Raw genomic sequence first — 17,557 nt, 5'->3', positions numbered from 1 at the left:
CTGGGAAGAGTGACAGTAAGTAGTGACAGTTCTCAGTAGTTTCTTTGGTTATGAGACAATTCAGAAGTCATTGACCACAGACCCCTTTCCCCTTCTCAGTCAGAGCAGCTGTTGTATTTTCAGCTGAAATAAGATGGTTCAGCACAATTTCTCTGGTTACTGGAATATGATGTCATGAAAATATCAATTACATTAATTTAGGTATTAGAGTAATAGGAATGTTTAGACTTTCCTTAAGTAAAAAAAAATCACAATAATATTCAACATAAAGTATTGGAGCAGTAGGGCTAGTACATATACACCTATGTTGATGACAGATATTTTAATCCAAGAATTAGTTTCACATTGATCAATATACTTTTAGTGGCTTGAAAGAAATGATACTTAGGCTTAATTCTGATGAGTATAAAGCTTTGCTTCATTTGACCAAGGGTGTTTAAGATTCATAACATGATGTGTGTTATGGAAAGTCTTTAACTGGAATCTTTTCCATTCTAACCAGTGCAAAATATTGGTTTTGCAATCGTTTAGTAATTATATAAGGAGGACATATTTATTACAATTTATTGATTTTATAATTACTACTGCCAGTGTTCACATTATTACACAATGAAAGACTTTTTATATACAATGCTCTTCACCCCCAGCTGGTGAAGAGACACTGTAATGTAATTTTGAGAGTAGCAAACAGTGGATTTTTATTGTTTTTTCTTCTTTCTTTCTTTCTTTCTTTCCTTCCTTCCTTCCTTCCTTCCTTCCTTCCTTCCTTTCTTTCTTTCTTTCTTTCTTTCTTTCTTTCTTTCGTCAACCAGCTAAATGGCTTGCTTTCTGAAAAATACTGAGCAGAGAAGAATTTCCAACTTCAAGGTCATTCCTCGCAGTTGATTACAGTCAACAAATGAGTACAAGGCTCCTATTTAACTGTTAAGTTACTTTGCTGCCCTTAATTCTGGGAAATAAAACTTATGGCTGTAAATTTTCTGCCAGATAAACAGACATCATAAGCCACCATCATACATGGATCATGACACATGAAGATATATCTCTTATGCAATTGATTTTTCTCCATGTGTAAAGAAAACTCAATATCGTTTTCCTCCCCTCCCAGAGCTTAGCTGGGAATATCGAGGTAGGATGGGTGAACAGTCAGCATAGTTTATATTCCCGGCTGAGAACTCCTTTGATTATTTTTCTCTCTGTGAAGACGTGCAAAAAAGTTTGTCTAAGCATATATTTCGATTTCACTTGCCAACAGATTGTGAATAGCTGATTTAAGGTCACTGTCACCCCAAATGGGAAAAGATTAGGTTTCTGAGGACCAAAAATATTAAAAAGTCTGCCTAAACAATATTTGCTGCTGTCCAGAATTCAAAATTGCTGATTTTCACTTCAGGAACACTCCATGGAGTTCTGTAAAGCCTGGGAGTCTATTATGCTGTTTTAATCTATCAGATTTTCAATATCCTAAGGATAAAGGCATCAAACAGAATTACTCCAGCTTGATCAGTGTTTGCCTCTCTTCTGGGTATCCTGTTAGTTCACTGGAGCAACACACACACACACACATATTATTTTATGAACAAACCATGTGCGTTTTATCTAAATAGAATTGCTGAAAAACCATATATTTTCAGTATTCAAGGGCATAGTGCTGTTTCTGGTTATCCTGTGGGAGATGGCTTTTTACAGAGTGCTGGGCACTGTGTCTTTTGCTGGTGACTCATAAAGGTTAACACACCAGTGGGAGGTGAAAGGGACTAACCCTAGCCTGCTTCCATCCGCTGGAAAGCAGTGCTTGTTAATTCCAAACTCCCCAGACGGACTTGTAAAGTCCTTGAAACTCTTGTGCTCATTTTACTCACACAGTTTGTACCTCCTTGGCTCCTATTCCTTTTTCCCTCTTCCCCTCCTTCCTTCTCCTCCCTCCTATTCCTTTTTCCTTCTCCCGTCCTCACCTTTATTCTCCTCCTCACTTAGGTTTGTTGGTTCATTCCCCACATTTAGGACAAGCAAATTTCTACAGCTTTACTATTTGGTAAACTTGAAAGGCTGCATGGATCTCTGTCTCTATCTTTCATCCTCACCTTCTTACTCCACCCTTTCCTTTTCCATACTTTCTTCCTTCCCTACCTATTTTCCCTCTCCATTCATCCATCTGCTGATGAGCTTATTCAAATATTTGAGTCCTGTATGAATTGCCCTTTCCTCCCATTTTCAGATGCAGAGAAACTTGGAGGTATGATGGAGGAAGGACATTGGTTAATTATAATAAAGAAACTGCCTTGGCCCATTTTATTGGTTAGAATATAGGTGGGTGGTGTTGAAATAGCAGCGGCAGGGCTGCGTCCCCAGCACCCGGCCGCCCGCATGGCTAGCTTATGCCCCGAAATAATTACATGGAAACTGTATTCTTTTAAAAACTGCCTGGCCTGGCTAGTTCCAGCTTCTTATTGGCTAGCTCTTACATATTGTTCTAACCCATTTCTAATATTCTGTGTAGCCCATGAGCTGGCTTACCAGGGAGGATCTTAACCTGCATCTGTCTGGAGCGGGAGAATAATGGCAACTCCTTCACTAAGCTTCTTTCTCCCAGAATTCTCCTCTGTCTACTCCGCCTACCTAATTTTCTGTCCTATGAGGGCCGAGGCAGTTTCTTTATTATTAACCAATGAAATCAACAGATAAGATACAAGACCCACCTCCATCATTTCCCCTTTTTCTGTTTAAACAAAAAAGAAAGGCTTTAACTTTAACATAGTAAAATTACATATAACAAAACAGTTATCAAGCAAGAATTACAGTTACAATATTTATATCTATTTTATCTCTTATCATAACTAAGGCAAACTATAACTATCTATTCATTCTTCAACTCCATCAAAGACTCCAGAAGGATATAATAATACTTAAGTAAACAAGAAATAATAAAACTCTATAAATGACAGAGACATCTCGCTGCCTGGACAGTCACCCAAAGTTCCTCTGTACCGTTGGGGCATCCATCTTTGGCCTACAGGCCCATAGTATCCAGCAGACATCTCCACGAAGCAGGAAATTCCAAAGACAGTTCAGTTACTCTCCACTGCGTCCTGCAGAATGTCTCACAGACTCTTTTATGAATCAGGAACCCCGAAAGACCATCTCACCGTTAGGCAAGATCAGCAGTCCTCTTTCTGCGGGTTCTCTGTGTCCAGTTTATGCAACAGTCCAGGCAAGAGCAGTTTCTTGCCCAAATGGCTATCAAACTCCATAAGGATCCTCTTTGATGCCCATCTTCCTCTCGAAGTAGCTGGTGCTGCCAGGAGCAGACGTGTCTCATTGCCATGAAAAGTCCTAAGTTATTAAAATATTTTAAATGCCATATTCTGCAGTCTTTGAAAGATATGAAGAATGCCTATCTAATTGAAATATATCTCTATATATCTAGAAAATCTATTAACAACCTATATTTCCTAATTATACATTACAATTTTAAATGAACTACACAATCGCAATACCTTAATCAATATCAGAAATATATATACATATAAAAATATTGATCTTAAAATCCATACCAATGCAAATTATTCATATCTATATCATATCCCCCTTTAAATGTAAAAGAACATTTATAAACAATATTTGGGAACATGGGCGTAGTTTTTTTTCTCCAAACTGCTTCCTGCTGAATAGGGGCGTTGTTAATTAGGTCGTTCATGATAAAACCTGTGTGCTAGTTTCATCTCAGTTGGCAATTGAGTGAAGCAATTTTTTGAGGGTGTTCACAGCAACCTTTCAGGAGGACGTGGTCTATCATACCAAATCGGAATAGATGTAATCCACAGGGTCACATCCTCTGTGAAAACAAAAGAAGGACTTTTCCAAAGCATCATAACCTTAGATCCAAATTCTGAAGTCAAGATACCTTTAGAACATATGTGCAGGTTCAGCTTAGCAGCCCATATAATGAAATGTCTCTCTGTACTTAGCTCCTTTACAGTCAAAAATTTTAAAGAAAACACAATGCACATAATCCAGACTCTCTGTGAATTTTCCATTTTTACGTGGCTTATTTTTCTTTATTTCTCTTAATCTATAACTATCTGTACTTCTGTACTCTGTCTCTTTAAAGACTTTACCCTTTTTCTTTTTAAGACATTAACTTTTTTATATTCTTTTTCTTCTCTTTCCCAAGCCTACGTACATTCATCCAACAGTGTCTGAATCTGTTCTATTGTGAATCTGTAATTTTTTTATTATCCAGGAGCATTTCCTAAAATGTTAAGCACTTCTTAAAAACTTAAGTTGCACCATGTACAGGTAATACGGTACTGCCTGTGTCCTGCCCAGTCTAAACCTTAACTGCACTGTTATTATGGCAACTACGGTAGTTCCTGCTTGAGACCAGCTCAGTTCAGCATGGTGGAGCTGAGTTGCTCCTGCCTCAGAGCCATTTGGTGTCCCTGAGCCACACATAGTTCCAGGCACACAGCAAGTCCATATTGGCGCTGCAATCAGCAGTTTAATTCTGAGACTGAGTGTGCAGCACAGAAACTCTTTTCATCCAAGTTATAGCAAAATCTGACACGCAGAGCACTTCGCAGTCTGAAAACGCGTCTCTGTATGACGGCAGGAATCCGCCATGCTCTTTTGCCTGCCTAAGCCTGATTCTGCCTTCTGCCCAGGTGCAGGCAGAGAGCCCTGAGCCATCTGCACGGTCTCAGGGCACTCTCCTCCGATCCCAAGCGGGAACACAAACATCCAGTCCCATAAAAGCCTTGAAATGCTTTAAAGCCAGAGTTCACACTGGCAGCACAGCCCTATGAAGTGCGCTTTAAAATGACGCAGCTTTTTTTTCTGTTTTTTTTCTGTTGCTGAGTCAGGAAATCTCTCTACGGCACGCCACCAACAAAGAGCAAAACTCTGCGTTAAACTTGGTTTTTCCTGTTTTAAATTAAGCTCTCCCAGGTTTTTAAGTGGATTTAGCCATCACGTCTGGGCGCCATCTGTTGAATTAGGAGCGGCAGGGCTGCGTCCCTGGCACCCGGCTGCCCTTATGGTTAGGTTATGCCCGAAATAATTACACGGAAACTGTATTCTTTCAAATACTGCCTGGCCTGGCTAGTTCCAGCTTCTTATTGGCTAGCTCTTACATATTGTTCTAACTCATTTCTAATATTCTGTGTAGCCCACGAGCTGGCTTACCAGGGAGTATCTTAACCTGCATCTGTCTGGAACAGGAGAATCATGGCGACTCCTTCACTAAGCTTCTTTCTCCCAGAATTCTCCTCTGTTTTCTCCACCCACCTAAGGGTGGGCCTTATCAAGGGGCCTAGGCAGTTTCTTTATTAATAAGAAATCACTCCCACATCAGGGTGGAGTAAACAGAAGAGAATGCTGGGAGAAAGAAGCTGAATCTCTTTTATCTGGAAACTATATGTACTGGTTTGTAATTGTCCTCCCAGGGAAGAAGGCCATCATTTGTCATTTTGTGAACAGGCAGCTTGAACCATTGAAGTGTCCTGTAAAGACTTTGATTGGGTAATAGAATTAAACTCTGATGTGGAATCCTAGCTGTGGTGCCCTAAACAGAATAAAATTGTTACCCAGTTCACAATTCAGTAACTTTCCTAAGCTTGACATGATCATGATACCTTAATTAGCCACATTTCCTCCACTTTTTCAGGACTTAAGAGACTGTTGCCCTCCTTTATAACTTATGATAAAGGAAAACCATGAAGATGTGTATGTCAGTCACAAAGATACATGAAAGACAGGCTTTAATTTACTTAAACCTTTGAGCAATTTTGTAGAGTAATACTTATAATACTCGTTTTATAGACAAATAGATGAAAGGGATTAAGTCATGTATATAAGGGCATAAAACCAGGGGAAAATGTAGGAAAGATTGAATCCTGACCTTGAGATTAATATTCTTTTCCACATTGCCTTTCTTGGTATGCTAGTGGTGCACACGGGTACGTTATAAATGTTAAATGAATAAAATATATAGTTTAATGAAGTTTTCAGAAAGGGCATATTCTATCATTTTGTCACCATTAGGATCTTCATCACTATCAGTCCTTGGTTGATGTCTTCACTCATGTTTCTGAATATAAATACTAAGGAGCCGTTTAGGAACCAGCAATAGTTCCACCTAAAACCTTGGAAGTCCAATCCATATCAGTTTTTTTTTGTTGTTGTTGATCATACATGTTCATGCTTCTCTTTCTGATAATTTTTGAAGTAAATTATTTTCTTGGCCATTCATTGTTAAGAATCATGTTTATTCTGGAGTACGTGTAAAGAACTGTCTGGGAAAGGATCCTAGTGGTTTTGTGAAAAATCATATTAAAGCAGAGCCTTGGAAGCTACAAGAGTGGCAGCTCTGGTCATGTTCCTCATTTTCAATAGAGGCAGAGGTGAGATCTAAGCATATTCAGACATAATTAACAACTTTATTTGTAAGGAACTTGGTTGACTATGGAACAAGATAGAGAGGGGCACAGAATGTCTGGTAGACCTCTGCCTATCCCTTCCTCATAAAGAATCCCAAGACAAGTTGACACTGTGCAAGACTTTCTCCTTGGCAGTTTACCTATGTGTCCACAAGGCAACAATACTGAAGTTTGTTGGGCACAATCCTTCATTGTTCTCATTTCTTTAGTTGGCTACTGTTTCGGCAGACCTAAGAACCATCAGAAGATGAAAAGAAGTTCCAGGTGATATATTCTTATGTCTCTGCCCTCTTATGGGATTTCCTGTCTTCTTTATGACAAAAGCATGAATCTACTCCCTTGGAAAAAGGCCTTGGCCTTGTTTCCTTCTTTCTGCAAACAACTCTTTTCAGAGCAAATGCTTCTCTGCCTGGCTACCAGACCTACTTTCAAACAGCATGGTACAAGTCCCTAGCTGATATGGGATGCCATTCTGTATATGAGCTGTTTTTATTGGTTGATAAATAAGCTGTTTCAGCCAATGGCTTAGCAGAGTAAAGATAGGCTGGAAGTCCAAATAAAGATACAGAGAGAGAGTAGGCATAGTCAAGTAGACACCATGTAGCTGCACAAGAAAAGAGATGCCAACAGAAACCTAAAGAGAAAGATGCCAGAACAGAAGCAAAACCACAGCCGTGTGGTGATAAGCTGATCAGTAGAAATGGATTAATTTATATAAGAGAGGGCTAGCCCATAAGAAGTCTAAGCCATTCTCCAAACAATTGTAACTAATAATAAGCCTCAGCGTGGTTGTTTCATAAGTGGTTGTGGAGACGTATGTAGGTAGAGAGAAACCAGTCAAATAGGACTGGAATAGATGGAAAAGATTCTTCCTTAAAGACCTAGCTCATGCCCCTACCTCTGTCTATCTCCATGTCATTATAACTCATGTGCCTTTTTAAAATAATGAGGTGTTCAGAGCTGCCTGGGTGCTTCCGTTGCTATGTGACAAAGTCAAATTGTTTCCTGTACCATTAATACCAAACCTCCTTAGGGAACCTTGGATTTGAAACACTGTTTATGTAATGTATCGATGGTATTCTGAAGAGAACTTTAGAGTTTTCTCTTGGTAATATGCCTCTAAGTCATTATGTCAGAAAGAGTCAGTTGTTCTTATTGTGTGTCTTCATGATTATTCCTAGTACTCCTGTACTCACAAAAGGAACCTGGTGGCATATTTTTATACTTGCTTTAAAGACAAACAAGCTGTACCCTTGCCTATAAAGAAACTTGTGGACTCTGCCCTTTGCTAGTCAGAAGTCTGAGTGCTTGCTGCGTGATGGATCTCCAGAGTCAGGCAGAGCAAGACACTTCAACCAGATAGCCTTGGCCTTGCTTCTTACTGACTAAAGTGACTCTGGAATGCAACGGTGCATGCTGCTCATAATTCCCTGACAGTGGGTGGATCCTGATCTCGGGGATCAAAAAGATTATAGCCTCTACTGATTACGGCATTCTGGATCTTCCCAGTACCTTTTTCCTTTTTATTCATATTGATTCACCTCTAAGACACATTCTTCATTATAGAAAATTCTAAGTATTAAATAAAAAACAAACAAAAGTTAACCTTACCAAATTTTTTCCCAGTATACGTAAACTTCAATACCAACCTCAGATATATTTGCTTTGTAAAAGGCAAAAGCAATCAAATGTGTCTTATATATAACCTTTTCTTTCAGATTGGTTCAACTGACCTCCTGGGTATTCGACAACTGTATTTGGAGGGGCTATGCAAATATGAATAAGGGGTCTAGGGAAGCAAGTTTTAGTTTCTTAGCCCCAGGTGAGCTAGGTTCCAGGGGACCATAGGGCATCTTAAAAAATCCTATAACTGAAGTATAACTGAAGTATAACCTGTCCTTTTGATGAGAAAGACAATAGAAACTCAGAGCCTGCCTTTGTACACTAACAGGTACTTTTTGTAAAAATAGTCAGCACATATGAAAATTATCCCTAGACTTCCAAACAAAGCCAACATCAGATTGACTGACAAATCTAACAGATGGAATAATTTAACTAACAAATGTCTAAAGAAGTGAGGAATGGCACTCAATTGATAAGTAGCCTCTGAAGACCAAACCCTAAACTAATTGAGGCCAAAATAATAAATGGATAACTTTGGTCAATTAAGTGGTCATAAACACTCAGAAGACAAGTTTAGCCAGTATAAAATTTTTGATAATATTATAAACTAAACTATACTTTTTAAAGGCACAAACAATAAAGTCATGGCTTCACTCTGCTGGCCCATTAGCTCTAACTTCTTATTGGCTAACTCTTATATCTTAATTTAACCCATCTCCATTAATCTGTGTATTGCCACATGGCAGTGGCTTACCTGCCAAATTTCAGCATGTGGTGGTGGCTCCATCACTTTTCTCTGACTCCACCTCTCTTTTTCCCAGCATACAGCCTGGCTTTCCCTGCTTACCAAAGTTTTGCCTTGCTATAGGCTCAAAGCAGTTCTTTATTTATTAACCAATAAAAGCAATACATAGACAGAAGGACCTTCCACACCAGGCATGCATCGGAGCAAAAGGATAGACTAGAAGGCAACCAATCAACTTTGCTTCTTTGGATAATCCTGACAATTGAGCCAGTCCACTTAGGTGTACTTACACTTCAGAAAACTTTTCTGAAAAAAAAAAAGAATGTTTATATTTCTTAAAATACTTTGTACAATCTCCAGTACTGTTATATGTGTTTTGTGTTAAAATGGTGAGAGAATGGCTATGGCTCAAAGTTCATGAAAATCAGTTTTCACAGTGTTTCTCACAAGGCAAAACATGAGTTTACCACGATCTAACCACTCCACTCCTATGGGGCATCATCACTTCATCTTAAAATATGTGACAGAGTCTATTGAGTTTTATCTGGTTATTTCTTTTGTTTGTTTGCTTTTACTTATCTCATATTAAAAGGTCATACAATATATCTTCTTATTTTCACATATATCATTATTTAAATAGTTATGCTACTTTATTCTGTTTTCTCTTGGAGGAAAATCCTTATATAAACACAAACACATTCAAAAAATAACCCCCTATATCTAATGTATTTGTAAATCTCATACACTATATTTTGAACATACTTATCCACCCCATCATCTTTTAGGACCAGCCTTCATTCAATGTTCACCTATGTTTGTCTTCTCATTTGTTATTCTTTTGTATACATTAAGTCCTTTTAGTGTTAACCATATACTCATTAAGGTGCGGCAAACCAGCAGGTAGTTATGCCTAATAGTAGCCATATCTTTAAAGAGAACTGACTCTTCTTCTCCCAGAAGCTGGTGGATCTTTGTGCCCAACTCCTCCTCCCTCCGTGTAGGTGTTTTCTGACTTTTGTATTTCTTGTGGATGGTGTCACACCACTGTGCGCTCATGTGAACAACTGCCCTGCTGTCTTTAGAAAACAAAGTTTTCATTTGTTTTTTCTCCTGCCTCTGGTTCTTACAGTCTTCTACCCCCCTCTACCACAATGATCCTTGAGCATTCTTCAAACATCCTCAGAAGCTTCTTTTTGTAGTAAATAGCAGCTATCACAGAGACCCAAAAGCAGTTGAGGTGCAGAGAATAAGAAGCTGTGGAGGGCTGAGTTTACCTTCAATAGATAGCACACTTTAAGCAAACATTTATCAACAAAATAGGAATACCAGAGCAAGCAGAGCAAGAGAAATGACCCCCTCTTCCTGCTCTTGTGATCCAAACTCACATCTCCCCACAGACCAGAGAGATTCCAGAAACATCCTGAGAGCTAGGAATCTTGTTCACTGCTTTTCTCTTATTCAGTTTCAATGTTTATTTCTTTGTGTCTTTTAAAGAATCTTTATTTTGTTCAGGCTCCTAACTAAGAATAAATTTGCAATAAGGTAAATTTTATAGTAACTTGGAAGGTTTATTCTAGCCATCTGAAAATGCATGGTTAATGCGAGATTAGATATGGTAGCATAATTCTTGATTATCCATGTGCAGCGATTTAATAAAACAGCAAATCATTCAGGAATCATTCATATAGTTGGCCTTGAGATGTATTAGAGGGTGCATCTTTGATCTCTCTTCCTAATTATATTTTGCTTTGGTCTAATGCTAGAGTAATAATGTACATTCCCAAAGCTCATGTCAACAAACAACAAAGGAAAGGGACAGAGTAAAAAAGGGAGAGAGAGGCAAGATAAAGAAACAGCAAGAGGAAAACAAATGGAACATGAAAAAGCTCTGGAGGAGAGAAATGGGGGTGATCTTCAAATGCCCTGGAGAATTCACAAATTAAGTGCATATGCACATACAATATTCCTTGAAGTCCACCCTTAAACCAACTACTCTCTTTTGCAGAATTCCTTTATTTTCTCTTCCTCTTTTGATCCAATGAATATATCAATATTGTAAACATATTTTTAAATGGTTATCTTTCAGAAGGTACAAGTTGAGAAATAAGTCTCTTACCTTTCAGAGTCTGCTGGTCAATACTGAGATGGAAATGAAGTCCTGCACTTAGAAGATTCTAGGCCTGAAACACTTTAACCGTTGCTTGTTCAGTATTTCTAATGCAGAGGACCCTCAAAGAACAAAGCTGTGGGTGTGAGAGCTGACCCAAGGGTGAGCCCAGGTCCAGGTCATCTGCCAGGGGTATGATGAACACTGCTTATAAAGACAAGTACATTTAAATAGGAATAAGAAGAGTATGGGCTGGAGAGATGGCTCAGAGGTTAAGAGCATTGCCTGCTCTTCCAGAGGTCCTGAGTTCAATTCCCAGCAAACACATGGTGGCTCACAGCCATCTGTAATGGAGTCTGGTGCCCTCTTCTGGCCTGCAGGCATATACACAGACAGAATATTGTATACATAATAAATAAAATAAATATTAAAAAAAAGAAGAGTAGAAGCAGTCTATACTCCAATATCTTGAAAGAAACTGACATGGAAATACACATTTTAATACATATAATCATGGTAATGGAAAAGAAGATGAGAAATATACATTTATTTTACCCATAAGTTTCAAATAAAGACTGTTAAAGAAGCGGCTGGAGTGATGAAACAGTGTTCAACAGCAATTACTTCTGTTGCAGAGGATCTTGGTCTGGTTTCTAGCTCCCATACAATGTCTCACAACTGTCTGTAACTCTAGCGCCAGAGCATAGGACAGTTCCTCTAGCCCTCAGTGAATCCTGAACATACATACACTTACAAACACATCTACTCATACCATAAAATAAAATAAACATTATTTTTAAAGGATATTAAAGAAATTAGCTTGAAACTCAAAGAGAAATTTCAAACGAAGTCTTCAAAAAAATCTGTAGCATTTAAGAAGAAATTGGAACTTTACTTAGATATAAGCCATACATCAACTGTTAAAATTCTCAAACTCTTTATACATAAGCATTCTACCTTACATGTAAAACAATCTAAAATCAAATAAAAATTGAAGTTTATTGTAAAATGGAAGCATCAAACCCCATACTTTTCAGCATTTTATTTTTGTTGGAAGTTTGCTCTTTCCTGAAGGGAAATTGAACAATGGATCTGAAGGAGAGGAAAGGCAGAGAGTGGGGGCACTGGATGGAGGCGAGGCTAAGGCGAGGATGTAACATATGAGGGAAGACCCCAGCTCCTTTTAACCTCGGTGAATCTCTGAAACACAGCCTTCTACTATACAGAGAGGACCAGGCATTGATTGACTACCCATCTGTTGGGACAGCCCACTCTCTAGGCCCTCCATACAAAAGCAAAACCCCAAGCCAGTTCCCCAACTGCCTCAGTTTTTCTAGACAGCCAGCAGGTAAGTTTCTTGCAGGGAGGCTGCTCCAACACCTTCATTCCATTCATTTAATCCTTAAAGCCACAAGTCCCACTTCGCCCTCAAGTCCTCCTATCCCCCCTGCAACTTCAGTGAAATGGTGTAGGAGGTTCTTCTGTTCATGTACTTCTTTCATTGCTTAATGAATAAAGAAACTTCCTTGGCCTAGTTGATAGGAGAGAACTTAGGTAGGCGGAGTAGACAGAACTCAATGTTGGGAAGAAGGGCAGAGTGGCAGATGCCATGAATCTCCTGCCTGAGACAGACATTGGTTAGACTGGATAGATTCTTGTCGGTAAGCCACAGTCACATGGTGATACACAGATTAACAGAAATGGATTAAATTAAGATGTAAGAATTAGCCAATAAGAAGTTAGAGCTAATGAACCAGGCAGTGTTTAAGTGAACAAAGTTTCTCTATGGTTATTTTGGGTGTAAGCTAGCTGGGCGACAGGGACAAATGAAGGGCCCCCTCCTCATGTAACAAGCTCACTCTATGTGCAACAGTGGAACTCAGTAGCACAAATTACAACTACACAGAGAGGACCAAGAGAGGACTCTGAAGCACAGACTGTGACTGCATAGAGTAGACCAAGAGAGCAAACCAAGAGAGCAGACCAAGAGATCAGGCCAAGAGAGAGGGCCAAAATAAATCTCAGTGACGCCCTGAGACACAAACAGTGACAATACAGAGCAGCTCCAAAAACAGTTCCCAAAGACATAAACAGCCACTGCAAGGATTAGACCGAGATGCAAAGACTGTGTTCACACCAACTGAAGGAAGAGATGGATAGGTACCAATGGAAGATTTCATCCAATAACCTAAGAAGCAAAATGGTAACACCAGAACCCAGGGGTCATCCAACAGGAAGACTTGATCATCCTAATTCAGAAGAAGCAGAAGAAAATGATTTTAAACACAACTTTATGAAGATGATGGAGACCTTTAAAGGGGAAATGAAAAATTCTCTTAAGGAAATGGAGGAAAAGAAACAAAAAATTGAAAGAAATCAATAAATTTCTCAAAGAACTCCCCCACTCAAAAAAGAAAAAAAGAAAAAGAAAAAACTTTTGAACAGGTGAAGCCAACAGTTCAAACAGTACAAAACTTGAAGACTTGGAGAAATGGAGGCAGTGAAAAGAAACCATAATGTATGAGGGAAGAGGAAAGAAAAAAGAAAAAGAAAGAAAATCCAGTGCAGAGGGAGTCAGTTCTGTGGTGAGTGGAACAAGGCAGATGAGGGAAGAGGGACATTTCTTTCACTTCCTTCAACTGTGTCATGATTTAAATATTTCTGCTTTGATCTTCACAAACAGATAATGGGTGAGACTGAATTCTTATAATATTAGTTGGTAGTGCTAAGATCAAAGCCGCGATATAGCTAAACTTGAAGTCCTTGCCTTTCGACCCTCATAAGCAGGGCTAAAGCAGAGTTCAGGAATTAGAAATACAGAGGTAGTTATCTCCTGCCTAATCAAAGCTTGGGGTGATTCCAGTCAGATCTCTGCATCAGGAGTGTATAGAAAATACAGAAGATACAAAAACAAGCTTGAGACAAACACATAGCTTAACAGAAAGAAGACAGTACTCCAAAGGAAGAGAATAGTTTATTTTTAAAACCTCAGGAAGTTTCAGTTGATCACACACTTAAGCGGGAAATTTGATTATCTCATATAAACTTTACAAATAGGAGCCAGTCTTTGTTACTTTTCTTGTAGAGTTCAGCCAGATTCTCTGTCATTTTGGTGGATATACTTTTGATTTGATCTCCAGTACCAAATCACAGGACAGGTTTCCCCAGTGCCTCCGAGCATCTAGGTGACATTCCTCGCTCGCAATCCAGAAAAGTGGAGCAACAATTGTTGCTTTCTGGGTACTTGTTGACTTTGTCAGTTGACAATGACTGGGACCTCTTTATTTCCTTAAAGCTTAATTATTTTCTGTTATCTTAAATTTATCTTTTTTCTTTTTCTTTCTTATCCTAGATGTAACTCTCAAATAAACAGAAAATCTTAAGCTTTAATTTCAATGTGTTCTGGTTCCTCTTTAATATCTTTAATTCTGCCTCCTCAGCACAAACTGAAAACTGTTATGTCCCAGCTCCTAAGGCACTGAGTCAGAGGTAGAAGGCTGGGTAACAGAACAATGACTGCTAATAGGATTAAGCTAATGCTCACCCATCTTGTCAGAGACTCTACTACATCAGGATTTGTAAGCAAATTGAGTTCCTAGACTGGAGAAACTTGCCAGGGTTCCAGAGCTAAGAGTGAGCAAGGCAAACCTTGGCAGGTTACAGGTGTCTCTTCCATGCTCATTTCATGGTAAGGTCATAACACAGGGGAGAGAAACAATGGCAGCCGTGGAAACCAATTGACTTGTGGAAACAAATCTCTACATGGTTTTCTCTATCCAAACCAATGCCTCCTCTGTTGTTCAGACTCAAGCTCAGGACATGCTGATGGTTCTGGCCCTTTTATTAATGGTTCTAGTTCTTTTAGTAATGAATTCCTGCCCTCTACCCCTTGGGGAAAGATTTGAAGCCATCCAGTTTCCTGCACACTCTGTCTTCCTTTGTCACCTTACCTCATCCAGGCTTTTCCCTCTGCTTGATGGAATATCAACATACTTTTGTTCTTCCTCTAAAAAAAAAAAAAAACAACTAAAATAAAATAAAAAGAGAACATTTTTAACTGATTTTGAAAAAGGTTTTATTCCAACACATATTTTATGTGGAGCTTCTTTCCCTCCATGTCCTGCTTTCCTCCCCCCTTTCCTGTAGCTTCTTCTCCCTTTAATCCTCTTTCCTCTAGATAGAAAAACATCAACAGCAACAGCTTTTTAAAATCTGTTCTGTCTTATTTCACTTTCATTTTTGAAAGACTAGTTGAAAAGGTATCTGGCCTAAAAAATCATGCATGCCTAAGTTAGCCATCACTTTATTGGGTTTGGTGTCTAATACAGAGAACCTTGGATTTAAGGTCAAATATTCTCTATTTTCATCTATCTGTGTACCAGTTTCCTCCCCTGAAATGGGACACAGGATGAGCGGGAGAAAAAATTAAAATCAACAATATATCACAATCCTGTTTTGAAAAGTTCTCAAACAAATACTAGAAGGAAAAACATTTCAGAAAACCTATATATTATTAAGACTGTAGCCAACTATTAAGAACAAAATATTACAAATTGGGCTTTGTTTACAAGTGTGTCTGGTTGAGTTCTTTGTGAGGAATGCAAATTAATAGCTGAGAGAGACAGCCTTCTAAGAATCCAAGCTTGGTTAGGGACGGATGTCCTGTAAATTTTCTATTTGAAAGGAAATAGTGGTGTCCCCTTTAATTATTCAGGTGATTGTGCCAGCTCTACAATTCATTTCACCGCTGTGGACTTGGTCCCCAGTTTTAACCCACAGCCTGTCACTCATTTCCTCTACGACCTTGGGTAAGTCATTTAATTTCTACACATCTCAATTTCTTTGTGTGTAAAATTGGGATAATAATCTTGACCTCGCAGAGAGGTTGTATGAATTAACTGATTAATGATTATAAAGCAATTTGGAAATACAGAACACTATATAAATGCTAAGTGTTGTTATTAAGCAAATCAATTCAGAAAATCAAGATAATGACATTTCTTTTCAATCTATGTCTTAAAGTGCTTAACGCCTCTGCATCCAAGCTCCAAGTTGAAAAAAAAAGGAGTTTAAATATTTATAACTTGAAATTTTCTCATTTAATCTGTTCTTACAGCAGACAAGGAAAAGAATGAGAAATCTCTTAAACTGAGAATTTGGGGCCATTGCTCAATTTAACTTTTTACCTGTACCCTCTCAACAACCTCGGGGGGGGGGGAGTCTAAATAAATGTTTGTCTATCTATTTTCTATCTACCTATCTACTTTCCTATGTATCATCTTTCTAAATATTTATCATTCATTATATAGATATTATCATGTATATATCATCTATATTTATCTATTGAAATCTTGGAATTTCAAAAATGAAATTAACCTTAAATACTTTCAATCCAGGTTCCTAATTGATGTGAAGGAGATGTTTGAGAATATAAGAAGTGATTTGTGCTGTGGGTAGCTTTTGCAAGAGCTGATCTCTCTCCTCAGCCCTCATAATAATGCCTTTTCATTCATGAGATGAGCAGACAACTCACAAAAAAGGATCAGCTATGTCTTCTAGACCATAACTCGTGCTAACCAATAGATACTTTGAAAGTGCATGATTAACCATTGTGAAGTTCACAATATCGTGGCACAATCTGGGCACTTCTTAGTTTAAGAGGTTTTGTTCTCTGTAACGTTGGCTATGGAAATCTAGTAAATATGCCCCTGGTGACACATCTAGCTTTCCTCGCATTTTGTTTCTTGCTTAGAAATCGTGTGAAATTAAGAAGGAAGTCTTGGCTTCTATCAACTAATAGGCAGTGTTTGTTATATATGTATCTACACATCTGGGGCATAAATTAATGCTTGTGTGGTGAAATGCTTTTCAGTTAATCCAGTAATATAAAGAGTTTTACCTTACAGAATAAAGATCCTTGTTTGCCAGCTCTGCCCACTGAGCCACAGTTCCCACAACTCTTGAAGCAAAGTTCAGACACCTACTAAGTCTCCCTGGGCTAATGTTTTTAGCCTGTAGTGTCTGAAACAAGGTTTCACTTTCTTTAGGTGCTGTATTGGATTCTGCACAGTTCACAGAATGTACATCTGCTAGCAAAACCAATTGCACCCTCAAGCAGAAGCTCATTTGAGGATTCTTATTGCCAAAGAATAAATTTTCAGAATGCTAGTGCTAAAAGAAATATTAGAAATCATTTGGTTTGCTTCTTTCATTTATGACAAGAAAACAGGAGTTTTGAAATATTAAATGAATTGTTTAAGGTCACATAGTGAGTCTAAAGTAATATGAGTTTAAAATCCAGGTTTTTATGAATTCCAATTGATTGATCTTTCTACTAAATCATTGACTAAAATGTCATTGGATAAATGATACTATATTCTGAGGTCATGATTATCTTGACCCAAGAGACAAATTTTAAGTATTATTTCTTTGGCTGTCTTTTTTTCTACTCCACTCATGAGTTTGGTCTAAAAACCATCTAGATAATTTTACAAATGTGCTATTGCTCCTGAGATTCCCCATGTTTTCTGGGTGAATTGAGAGACTGGTTCCTCTGTAGAAAATCATAGCCATCTCTCACTGAGCCTTTAACTTTCAGATGGAATATATATATATATATGTATATATATATATATATATATATAT

The sequence above is a fragment of the Alexandromys fortis genome, unplaced genomic scaffold (assembly GCF_014885135.2).
Source record: "Alexandromys fortis isolate MF-2015 unplaced genomic scaffold, M_Fortis_MF-2015_v1.1 scaffold_25, whole genome shotgun sequence".
Classification (NCBI taxonomy): Eukaryota; Metazoa; Chordata; class Mammalia; order Rodentia; family Cricetidae; genus Alexandromys; species Alexandromys fortis.
Note: the sequence above shows the minus strand (reverse complement) of the source record.